Source organism: Salmo salar, chromosome 09 (genome assembly GCF_965601325.2).
Source record: "Salmo salar chromosome 09, fSalSal1, whole genome shotgun sequence".
Taxonomy (NCBI): domain Eukaryota; kingdom Metazoa; phylum Chordata; class Actinopteri; order Salmoniformes; family Salmonidae; genus Salmo; species Salmo salar.
In genome coordinates, this window is record NC_138299.1 from 23,268,574 (window position 1) to 23,282,180 (window position 13,607).

At 44.5% G+C, this 13,607-nt stretch overlaps 1 protein-coding gene across 2 annotated transcripts in view; it reads left to right on the forward strand.

Annotated features, from left to right (window-relative positions):
- Positions 1-13,607, forward strand: part of slc35f4 (solute carrier family 35 member F4) — a 32,096-nt gene that overhangs the window by 14,995 nt on the left and 3,494 nt on the right.

The following is a 13,607-nucleotide window of genomic DNA, read 5'->3' on the forward strand; positions in this document are numbered from 1 at the left end:
TAATGGATCCTCCAATGAAATTACAGCTCGTAAAAGGGGAGCTGTGACTGGAGGTCTACTTAGCCTATTACTACCTGCATGTATAAATCAACATGGAGAGCTCTTTAAATCACACCCACTCAGACATCCATTATCTCCCTAGAAGAACCACTGAATACACATAACATGGGCATATCAATGGCATATGGTGCTCCTTATTTGCATTAGTTAACAAATACTTAAGATGACCAAAGTCATATTGGTATACAGTTACAGTTACATCATACAGAAAATAATGGGTAATGCTTCTAACTAATGCTCCTAATCTGCTACTCTCCCATATGCCCACTAGATGTCCCCCTCTTAAAACGTGTGATTTCTTCATCAACAGATGATGGGCATTGGTTTTAATCATCAATCTTAAATTCACAACCTCACACTATTTTGTATAGTCCTGTAATTATTTAATACATTTAAGAACAATGTAGATGAAAATGATATGCTTTGTTATAATAATATGGGTAGTCAGAATACTATTACACCACTGCCTACTCTAATACGTTATTTCAAGGAGCTCTCTGTCCTCTCTGCCTCCTCTCCTCTCCTCCTCTCGTCCTCTCTGTCCTCTCTGTCCTCTCGTCCTTTTCCTACTCATCTCTGAGGCGTACTAATTAACAGAGAGATGCATAAAGACAAAGGGCTGTATGGTGGCAGAGGGACATGGGCTAATCTGAATGACAAAGGCCCTGAATGGGGCTACTGCGTCAGTGTACTGGGCCAGAGCACACCAGAGCAACGCCGTTGCTATGGAGGAGTGCTGAGTTTTTTGGGGGGACCTGTGCCCTGGTCCAAGATGCAACAGCAGCACAGTGTTGGCCATGGATAAACCCTGGTCGGGGGTCTCTAGGGTTGTGATGAGAGGGGGAAGTGTGTGGTAGGTCTGAGGTGGAGATGTGTGTCATTGCGACACAGAGTGAGAGGGCTTGTCCCAGTCCTTATGGTCATCCCATCCCAGCACTAAGACTGAGAGTCACACCAGATGTTCCATCTCACCAGCTGCTGTTGTTGCTCTACTCTACCAACCTAACATGTGGCTGAAAGCAAACATCCCACAGATGAATGAACATGTTTCAATAAGACGTTTAATAACAATGCTAGTTAGTTTAACTGTTTTGAACTCTTAGCACAGATAGGACCCATGGAAATTCATTTGCTCACGCATTAATCATGCAAACACATGTATTTTTTATTGTGGCACAGCGTCAGTGGGATTTAAACCTATGCTCTTCTGTTCTCTATCTATGGAATTAGTCCACTGTGCCACCAGGATGGAGCTAGCATGCCATGTTTTTTTTTATTCATTCAAAGCTGTTAATTTAAGTCTATTCAAACAGACCCCATTTCAAAGGAAACAAACACTCATTAAGATCAGGTGTGGTCAATTATTGGGAGCTGCAACACACCTGAACACACTTAACAAGACAGAGGATAGAGAGAGTTTTGTTGATGCTGAAAGGAATGTATGTTTTTTAAATAACATTTTTAGAACGTTCTCTGAACGTTACTAAAGTTTTCTTGTGGTTTTGATGGAAAGTTTTCTTAACGTTTTCTGACAAATTTGAGAACATGACTTTAAATAGAACCACGAGGAAACCTGCAGGAAGCATTATGCTGAAAGTACTGAAATTCCCACAGAAGACCGCTGTTTCTTAACGTTCTCTGAACTATTTGAGAACATTCCCAATGTCAAACCAGTTGGAGAACATTCATAGAACATTACAAAATTTTAAATTAAACGTAACCATGTTTGAACTTCTAGGAAACGTTCTGTTAAAGTAATGAAATACCAAGAAAATTATTTATTTTTGTCAAGTTCTTTAAAAGTGCACTATGCACCTTTCAATTTTTGGGGGAATAGTTTGCCTTATTTCAGTTTATGTGACAAAAGAAGCAAGTATGGTGTAGAGAATCATTGGACCATCTTAACCGCTGTGAAATATATTTTTCATAACCAAAAATATGGTATTTTCAGCTGTTTGAAGCTGGTGTACAAAACCGAAAGTAAAAGACACAGAAACTGAACTTAAGAACGGGAAGCATAGAAATAGTGCACATAGGACAGCTTCTTAGACTTGCTTTCAATGAGATTTGACTTTGCTCTTTACTCACATTTTTTGTGAATTTGGTCAGGTCGCTCTGTGGGAAGATTGTATGCAAAATAACCATAGGCCAACCACACTCTCACCAAACTCTAAGAAACATATGGTTCTCTCCAGACTCCACTTTAAGGAACGGTGAAGCACTTTGATCTGCCATGCTCTCTGTAGCCTTGCCAGGATTATGACTGATAAGAATTGTAGAGGAGAGACAGGAGAGCGGGAAGGGAGGTCAGAGTGACACTGATATAGTGAAAGAGAGAGGCTGGAGTACACATTTCCTGGTAACTGTAATCAGGGCTACCCAATGGGAAGGTGCTGCAGCACTGGTTCACTGTATTGTTGTTCATATCTCTGGTGAAATACTGCTCACTTGAGCAATACATAACTCTCATCCCCAGCCGGCTTTGATTTTACTGGCTTGGGAGTATGCAGGGTGGGGGATATATATTACAGGGTGCTGAACCTCTGCTCTGTGACTCACCTCCTTAATGCTGTAGTATGCTATTGATGTATAGGCCGAAGTGACAGTGAGGCCCATTAGAACGTTTGATTGTGAAAACCGCTGAGAGAGGCAGGATGACCGGGAGAGAGGGCACTGAGATGGAAACTCCTGACCACACTCACATTGGCCATGAGTATGCCCTGTGCTCACGCCTCTGCTGGGGCATACTGGGATACCTACAGGTGGTGTTTCTCCTCTCCTGTGAAGGATGAGCTTAATAAAACAGTTAAGCAGTGGGCACTCTCCTCAATCAAAAACAATACCATGAACCGGGAGTAAAACATTTTAATTTCTGATACCCTGTTTTTCTCTATGATAATACTTTGCAGCTACAGTTTTTGTATCTGGTCCCTGCTCTCTCCAGCCCCCCTTTCTGTGGGCATGACAGAGCACCATGAAGTGGGCTGAATGTGGGGGTGTTGGAGAGAGGATGTGCAGCCAGACTCGCTTCTCCTTCTCATCTAGACTCTGGGAGCTTGTACTGCAGTAGATCTCCCTGTCATGAGGTGTATTGAGGCAGCCTGGTCTCATAGACTAGACGTAACATGGTAGGTAAATCCAGGACACTCAAATGAGTATGATGTTATGCTTGGTATTATGACAAGACAGAAGGTTATTTAAGGCAAAAACAAAAGTAGGAATTTGTAACATATCATACGTTTTGCAGATTCGTAACATATTGTATGAATTACAATAGAGCCCCACAGTGTGTCAGAGTTTCTGTGTTATTTGATTGTTGTTTCCTTAGCTTACCACTGGAGGGCACCCTTACACTGTTTTCTAGTTTCCAGGTTACCCTGATAATTACTTATTGGATTCACCTGTGTTTAATTACCTTCTCTGTTCACCTGGTTGCCTTGTTATTTACGTTCCTCAGTTGGCCTGCATCTTTGCTTAGGTCTCATGTTTTATTAGTATGCTCTTGTGCAGTTGCCTTGTTTCTGTTAAGACTCCAAGTAAAAGTTCTGGATTTACCCTTACCTCTCCTTGCTGTGTTTCTCTGTGCCTGGGTTTGAGTTCGAACTAGCATTATTATTAAGGTAGACCTAAGACTGCTATGGACCCAGCAGAGTTTTTTCAGTCGTCCTAGGAACATTCCGAACTCCACCATTTATGGTCAGCTCTCACCCACCATGGAACTGTGATTGGTCGCCATGAGGCGCGGCTGCAGGCATTGTCAGAGGATTTAAGAACTCTTGTGTCCGCTCTGCAGTCAGGACAGATGGGAGCAACGGCTGCTGCACCTGTGCCTGTTCCTAATACTCAACTCCCTACCAGCTCAGCGTCTTCCTCCCTTCGGGAAGCCTCATCTCCCAGCACCGGAGCGATATGAGGGGCATCCTGGGAGGTGTCGTGGGTTCCTGCTCCAATGCTCGCTGGGCTTCGAGCTGCAGGCATCAACGTTTCCCACTGAGCGTTCCAGAGTGGCATACGTAATCTCCTTGCTCTCAGGACGGGCTCTGGCCTGGGCCACGGCAATATGGGAGTAGCAATCAGACATTTGTTTTAATTGGCAAAGCTTCACCCAGGAGATGTTTGTTTTTATCACCCCATCAGTGGCAGGAACACTGCTCAAAGACTCATTGTGCTTCGGCAGGGCAGCCGGAGCATAGCAGATTACACCATTGACTTTCGGACGCTCGCCGCTGGGAGCGGTTGGAATATAGAGGCACTTCACTCAGCCTTTCTGAACGGACTCAGCGAGGTTCTCAAGGATGAACTGGCTTCCTGGGACAACCCTGACACTCTGGATGAGCTTATCGTTCTGGCCATCCGGATTGACAACCGACTTCGGGAATGTCGTCGTGAGAGGACGGAGGGGTTCGGAGTTGTTTCCAGTATTTCGGGCTCCACTGAGGGAGTCGATTCTTCGTTTGTTCCACTGCCTTATGCTGCATCTGCTTGTCCTGTATCCCGCCAGAGTTCTCAATTCGGCTCTGGTTCTCCTTCATATCCTTCAGAGGAGGCGATGTAACTGGGACGCACCAGACTTTCCGCTCTGGAGAGAAGGTACAGGATTAACAAGCAACGTTGTCTTTACTGTGGACAGTTTGGACATTTCCGTGCCTCCTGTCCCAAGCTGACGGGAAAGGGGATGACTCGTCAGTAGACAGGAGAATACTGGGGAGTCAGATACAGTCTCCAGCTGCCGCCACGGTACACACCTTGCTTCCAGCCAACCTGCGGTGGGACAATGGGCAGTTGGACATTCCTGCTTTCAATGACTCTGGTGCTACCGACTGTTTTCTGGATCGCACATTAGCTCGCCAACAGGGGCTGACTCTTACTAAGCTGGACATTCCGTTGTCGGTCACTGCGCTGGATGCTCAACCCCTAGGGTCTGGGAAGGTGACACAACTCACCATGCCTATTCAGCTATGAGTTCTGGATTATCATGTGGAGTTTATCCAGTTGCATTTGGTGGACACTCCTGCGCTTCCCCTGGTTCTTGGACATTCGTGGCTTTCTATCCATAATCCTCAAATTGACTGGCCCTCAGGAAGAGTTCTGGGATGGAAACCTTCATGCCAGTCCACCTGCCAGCAACTCTCACCACATCTTTCCGGCCCTGCTCGTCTGGAGGCTTCCAATTCTCCTGTTTCCCCGGCTGGGGATGACAAGCCTGATCTTTCCCACATACCTCGGGATTACCGGGAGCTGGGTCAGGTCTTCAGCAAATGAAGGGCCAGCAAACTGCCTCCTCACAGGTCCTATGATTGTGCCATTGACCTCTTGCCTGGCACCACTCCTCCAAGAGGAGGGCTGTATTCTCTCTCAGGTTTAGAGACTGCAGCCAGGCGCTGGCGGCTGGTTTTATTCGGCCGTCCACTTCATCTGCAGGAGCGGGTTTTTCTTTGTTTGAATGAGGGATGGGGGATTACGTCCCTGTATCGATTACCAGGGTTTAAATAACATTACTATCAAGAACCATTACCCCCTTCCTCTTATGTCATCAGCCTTTGAGAGACTCCAGGGATTTCTCAAAATTTGATTTACGGAACGCGTACAATCTGGTGCGCATCAGACAGGGAGACGAGTGGAAGACAGCGTTCAACACCCTAAATGGACATTATCAGTACCGTGTCATGCCATTTGGACTTACAAATGCTCCGGCCATTTTCCAGGCCCTGGTTAATGATGTGCTGCACGACTTCCTTCACCAGTTCGTATTTGTGTACCTGGATGACATCCTCATCTTCTCCAGGTCCATGGTTGAACACATCCAACATGTTCGCCAGGTTCTTCAAAGACTCCTCTCTCACCACTTGTTCATGAAGGCCGAGAAGTGTGAGTTTCACATTCCTCAGATCTCCTTCCTGGGGTACATTGTGTCTTAGGGCTGTGTACATATGGACTCCCAAAAGGTAGAAGCGGTGGTCAACTGGCCGCGGCCCAGCACAGTCAAACAAGTCCAGCGTTTTTGGGGTTTTGCTAATTTCTACTGGAGATTTGTGAGAGACTAGTTCGGTGGCTGCGCCACTGACAGCGCTCACCAAGGGCTCGGCTGGGTATGTAAGCTGGACCCCTGCTGCTGAGAAGGCATTCCAGGACCCTTACCTCTGCTCGCTGTGTTTCTCTGCACCTGGGTTCGAGTTCATACTAGCATTATTGTTACATAATGGAGGTGTCATAATACCCATAAAACCTAGCGGTCAAACAGGGAAATGATTCCAATCGTTTTTCCACCAGATATTTTTTCCCATTGGGGATTTTAGAAACACTTAAAATAAGGGCTGTGTTTCGTGTAGGCTTACCCTGGCGTGACGTTTTGATAACCATGTAAATCTCTCTAAGACAAGGTGAATTTTATCAATATATTCAATTGACACCTTTTGCTAACAGGTATTGTGTCAATTTAAAACTTTCAAAATTTAGCCAATTTATTCATTATTACATTTAACTAACATTAGATAGTTAATACAGAGATTCTTACCTTTGCCTCGATTTGGCAGTCTTGTCCAGATCATCATGCATTTTGTAGTTTATGATAGACACATTAGCAGCCAATTAGCATTTCATTTTTGGGGGTTAAATACAGGCAAATATATTGATAAAAGTCACCTTGGCCTAGAGAGAGATTAATACGGTTATCAAAATGTCCTGCCAGTGTAAGCCTACACGGAACACAGCCTTTATTTTAAGTGTTTCTAAAAAAAATCCTATGGGAAAAATGAATGGTGGAAAAACAATTGGAACCATTTCCCTGTTTAACCGCTAGGTTTTATGGGTATTATGACTCCCACTGTCGTACTCTATTCGTAACATATCATATGAAATGGATGATGGGTGTCCACAAAATAATACACTGCTCAAAAAAATAAAGGGAACACTTAAACAACACAATGTAACTCCAAGTCAATCACACTTCTGTGAAATCAAACTGTCCACTTAGGAAGCAACACTGATTGACAATAAATTTCACATGCTGTTGTGCAAATGGAATAGACAACAGGTGGAAATTATAGGCAATTAGCAAGACACCCCCAATAAAGGAGTGGTTCTGCAGGTGGTGACCACAGACCACTTCTCAGTTCCTATGCTTCCTGGCTGATGTTTTAGTCACTTTAGAATGCTGGCGGATTTTTCACTCTAGTTGTAGCATGAGACGGAGTCTACAACCCACACAAGTGGCTCAGGTAGTGCAGCTCATCCAGGATGGCACATCAATGTGAGCTGTGGCAAGAAGGTTTGCTGTGTCTGTCAGCGTAGTGTCCAGAGCATGGAGGCGCTACCAGGAGACAGACCAGTACATCAGGAGACGTGGAGGAGACCGTAGGAGGGCAACAACCCAGCAGCAGGACCGCTACCTCCGCCTTTGTGCAAGGAGGAGCAGGAGGAGCACTGCCAGAGCCCTGCAAAATGCCCTCCAGCAGGCCATAAATGTGCATGTGTCTGCTCAAACGGTCAGAAACAGACTCCATGAGGGTGGTATGAGGGCCCGAAGTCCACAGGTGGGGGTTGTGCTTACAGCCCAACACCGTGCAGGACGTTTGGCATTTGCCAGAGAACACCAAGATTGGCAAATTCGCCACTGGCGCCCTGTGCTCTTCACAGATGAAAGAAGGTTCACACTGAGCACATGTGACAGACGTGACAGAGTCTGGAGACGCCGTGGAGAACGTTCTGCTGCCTGCAACATCCTCCAGCATGACCGGTTTGGCGGTGGGTCAGTCACGGTGTGGGGTGGCATTTCTTTGGGGGGCCGCACAGCCCTCCATGTGCTCGCCAGAGGTAGCCTGACTGCCATTAGGTACCGAGATGAGATCCTCAGACCCCTTGTGAGACCATATGCTGGTGCGGTTGGCCCTGGGTTCCTCCTAATGCAAGACAATGCTAGACCTCATGTGGCTGGAGTGTGTCAGCAGTTCCTGCAAGAGGAAGGCATTGATGCTATGGACTGGCCCGCCCGTTCCCCAGACCTGAATCCAATTGAGCACATCTGGGACATCATGTCTCGCTCCATCCACCAACGCCACATTGCACCACAGACTGTCCAGGAGTTGGCGGATGCTTTAGTCCAGGTCTGGGAGGAGATCCCTCAGGAGACCATCCGCCACCTCATCAGGAGCATGACCAGGCGTTGTAGGGAGGTCATACAGGCACGTGGAGGCCACACACACTACTGAGCCTCATTTTGACTTGTTTTAAGGACATTACGTCAAAGTTGGATCAGCCTGTAGTGTGGTTTTCCACTTTAATTTTGAGTGTGACTCCAAATCCAGACCTCCATGGGTTGATAAATTGGATTTCCATTGATTATTTTTGTGTGATTTTGTTGTCAGCACATTCAACTATGTAAAGAAAAAAGTATTTAATAAGATTATTTCATTCATTCAGATCTAGGATGTGTTATTTTAGTGTTCCCTTTATTTTTTTGAGCAGTGTACATAACATACGAAACATAACATATCATATGAAATGGATGATGGGCGTCCACCAAATAATACATAACATATGAAACGTAACATATCATATGAAATGGATGATGGGCGTCCACAAAATAATACATAACATATGAAACGTAACATATCATATGAAATGGATGATGGGCGTCCACAAAATAATACATAACATATGAAACGTAACATATCATATGAAATGGATGATGGGCGTCCACAAAATAATACATAACATATGAAACGTAACATATCATATGAACTGGATGATGGGCGTCCACAAAATAATACATAACATATGAAACGTAACGTAGCATACTAATTGGAGTTTTACTATCTTACGTCTACCCCAGGTTGAGTGAGTCCAGGTTGAGTGAGGAATTAGGGGTGGTGGGGGGACTTATTCTCAGTTAAATTCATTTGTGTTACAGTGGCACAAACAACAGGACAGGACCTCTATAAATAATCTAAGACTGAAGGAGTAGTGAAGTAGGAGAGAAGTGCCAGCAGAGGAGCGAGAGAGAGAGAAAGAGGGAGAGAAAGAGAGGGGGGATGCTTGGTTACCTTCCAAACAAAGCATCTGATTTGCACAGCAAATGAAGAGGAGGGGAAAGCAACGGAGGAGCAATGAAAGGAAAGAGATGGAGGGAGTGATTGCACGGCGCCACACACTTGAGTCTACCTTGAAGACGGTGTAGCGTTAGATCACGGCATGACAGCTCAACAGTAGTCTCCACTCCACAGCACTTCTACTGAGCTCCACCACTGTCCAGAGAGAGAGTCAACATCTAAGTAAGAAACAGTGAGGGAGTCAGCTCAACTGATTGAAAAGGATGGAGCAACAGTGAGGGAGTCAGCTTAACTGATTGTGAAGGAGGGAGAGACAGAACTAAAGAAGAAGATGAACATTAATAGACATTTAGAAAGAAGAAGCGGATAGAGAGCTAAAGCAAGCTGCCTGTGGATGAGCCAGGAGCCCGGGGATGCAGAGGGATTGCAGGAGGAGCGTAGCAGCAGCAGCAGCAGCAGCCTAGCCAGGCGGACAGACAACATACACACATCTCAGAGAGGGACTGTTGGCTCTGCCCCTAGTGGAGGATGAAGAAGCATTCAGCCAGAGTGGCTCCTCTCAGCTCCTACAGCTCCCAGGTCCTCACCTGCTCCATCTCCGAAGGTAAAAACTCCAGACTGGGGGTAGGGGACAGGGAAAAAGGGATGGAGTCTCACCCTAGGTGCCATGTCTCGGACATGTGTGTGTACATTTGTGTGTTTGCGTATGCATGTGTGTCTAAGATGGGCAGCATTGGAAACTCATCAAACCCTTCTATAAGAGCAGAGATATGCGTGGTGATTACCATATATTTGTGCATTACTAATACCTATAGCTAAACGACTGGCAGTTTTGCTGTTTTTACATATTAATACTTGTGTAATAGGGCTTGGTGTTAAGTGGTCATTACATGGCTCATTAAATCAACCCAAAGGGCAGAGTATGAGAGAGAAAGAGAAAGAAAGAGAGAGAGGGGGAGGAAGGAAGGAAAGGAGGGAGGGAGGGAGAGTTAAGGTAGCTTAAACAAATTAGCATGTGTCCAGTCCTAGTATAACTGTGTGCTCTGGGCTTTCTTTGATTAAGTAAAGAGCACATGATGTGCCCTCCACAGAATAGTGCATACAGGGCTTCTTGTTAAGTCTATTAAATGTCACAATGGCATGAACATAATATAAACAATATAAATTATGTAAACAATATAAAGTTATCAAGTAGACTATTATCTTGTGATTATTCAAAATCATACACAATCAGATGAATGATTAATGATTATATTACCAATCCACTGTTAGGATGACAGAACTATGAGAAACTTCCATGCCTTTGCTCTTCCCCATTCTTTGGGAGGGGATACAGAACTTATCGACAGGGACTGTGATATCACAGCGTGTGTTTAGTTGTCATTTGTGCCACACAATTGATATTGACCAACCCGAACATGCTGACGGCTTGGCTGTTCTCACATCTGTTCCTTCTTGCTTACCTGTCTTGTATGTGATTAGTTTTATGCAAAACCCATTTAGATCAGGACACGGGTACCACATCCTTTAAATGGTACAGGCCTCTCCACAGCCATACACTGTTTCTAAGGATTTGAGTTCCATACCATCCATTGCCTTTGTGTCTATTTTGCAGAGATGAAGAAAAGATACGCTTAATCCTCAATTAATCCATGTCTTTTCGTCTCTCCTGGGATGGAATAAATGCACTGCCTGACTCCTGTATACCACTGCATGCCATCAGTGTTGTTTGCATTTCTCACCTTTGCTTATGAGTCAACTCAAAACATAGCTTTGGGCTTAATACAGTATATATCAGGATGTATAGGTAGCTAGGTAAACGCCTACTAAACAGCATTGCTTAGAGATATTCCTGTTCTTTGCAATACCTTAGCCAAATGATGCTGTCAAGTGTCCAGACTACAGCTTGTGAGATACCGTCGGTTTCCTTTATAGTTTTTGCTAAGCTATTCTTTGCTGTGCCATACCATATTGTCTGTTACAGAAGCTCAAATGTAGCCAATACTTCAGCATTAATGAGGTGGAATGCGGAATTATAGTTTTGTTTTAATATCCGCATCCTGGCAAAGGATCAAAGTGTGGTGTTTTTGCCTGGGCAAACAGGATGCTAGCAAGCCTACAATGTGTCGCTCTCCGCACCTAGCACCCATTACAGTACTGTACAGTGAATTATGTCCTCTCAGTATGGGCAAGATCTTTGAGTGGTCAATGAACCTCAGAGAGAGGAGGACAAAGAAATGTAGCTCAGCATACAACATCTACATCCAGATTCCCTCATAAAAATGATGTTACTTCTTTTTTTAAATCATGCAGTTCTTGATCGTCTCCCATACTCCCCTTAAGGTCTAGCTGTCTGTCCCCATCTGGGACAAAGTGAGATAAAATCTTTAGTTTTAAGGCATAAAACTTTATAAATGATGTAAGTCCAAGTGCCAAGTCTTACATTTCCTGGATATATTGGAGGGGATATTTTCATCCAATAGTAAAACTCTGCAATATTAAACTCTGCACTGTACGTCAAGATCCCAAGCCAAATTGACATAGTTCCAATTGCCAGTGAAAGCTACTGTATCTAATTGGGTGGCAGGTAGCCTAGCAGTTAGAGCATTGAGCCAGTAATCAAAAGGTTTCTAGTTTGAATCCCGAGCTGACTAGGTAAAAAAATCTGTAAATCTGCCCTTGAACAATGCACTTAATTCGAATTGCTCCCGGATTGTCGTCAATCATGGCTGATCCAATGCTGTGACCCCACTCTCAGGGGGAGTGGGATATGCAAAAAACACCTTTCCATTTCACCACACACTTGTTAAGGTTACACATTTGTACATGTGTAAAACAGGACAAATATAAGCACCACCTATTTGACATTTTGAATTGTCACAGTAACCTCAGTTGCCACAGTAACCATGAAGCAAAGTGGGGCAGAGATATAGTTTCCCTATCAAAGTGATCCTTTAAAGAAAGAAGTCAAACAGCACTGACTGGAACTGATTCTAATGTACTGTCTGTCTTCATAATCAGCATTGTCCAGCATTGTCTGTTTGTCCAGCTTTTCGTGTCTCTGGAAAGGCACTCTTTGGATAGATGCAATGCTCAACTAATATTATGTAGCAACTGTAGGTGTATGATTGCTGTTGAATAATGGTGTTACTGTTTGTTTTTGTCATCATGAAGTTTCTGTAGGAGTGGATACTGACTAGCAGCATTATTGTAACTTAGGATCAGACAGCATAAAGTGTCTTGGGTTTCAAGGACATTATCGTTCTGGATGTGCTGCCGACATCTTTCTTCCTACTTCTAAGGCTTTAAAGTCTAACAGAACCCAGCACACACACACTCTTAAGCATCTATGACATGTTAAGCCAGCAATTAATGTTACCCTTGAAAGAGTTTCATCTCCTGCATTTTCCATTTCATTCCACTCTGATTTCTGTTTTAGAGAACCTAAAGGGAAGAGTCAAGGTATGAATCGTAGTGGCACTTTTATAGTCTTGATTGGATTTTTGGGGGGGACCGAAGACTGCTCTGAACCAACAGTTTTCTCTCTGGGAGCAGAGGGTCGATACCTAGTGGTGCACATAGGGGTTTTATTGGATTACTTAGAGGCACTGATTGGATTCATGTTGTTTCGAGCATTGCTAATGGCCCTCCTCAAAGCTCCAAGTAGAGAGGAGCGAGAGAGCCTGCTGCTTCCCGCTGTACTGTAATGTAATGTCTATAGCCATGGTGGAAATTGCTGGGCTGAACCCATAGTGCTGAACCAGCAGGCTGAGAGTGAGCAGCAAACACCCAGCACATGTCTATTTTATTCCTGCCCTGGTGTAGGTTGATCACGCTGAGGAGGCCTAGATAACGGATCCTGGATCTCCGGAAACGGCCTCACATCATCTCAGTGACACACACACAAAACACACACGCGTGCACACACCATTCACACCCACAATCCATTAAGGCAATGCACCAACCAACATTATTCTGCTTTGACTGCAAAATGACTGCTGCAAGGAATAACATTCAATATAAGTCCTTACATTTCTGTTCTTGATTCCTGGTTCTGTGTAGTAGTGGGTTTGATGTGTGTGCTCACAGTTAGCTTTACGGTTCTCCTTGCTCCCAGTCTCCCTGTGAACAGTGCAGCAGTCCAAAAACCACCCAGTCTGCGCTGAAGCCACTGAATGCAGAAGTGCACACTCAGAGCTTTGGTAATCTATTCTCTTTACAGTCGCAAGCAAAAAAAAAGGCAGATACCAGGATAGCGTCATAGAATAGAGCTTGGAACCCATTGGTCTTTATGGAACAATCCACTCTAATTGTCTTTGTGAAAGCTGTTCCACATCAGCTTTATTTTCAAGTGCTATGTGTTTTATTGTGGAAATGGAACATTCAAATTGACTTGTTGCTATCAACCACACACTGGAAAAACAAATACTGAAAACACATGCTTATGGCTCTTTGTCCAGAGTGTCGCTGTCCACTGTGCTGAATGGGGTGCCACTGTCC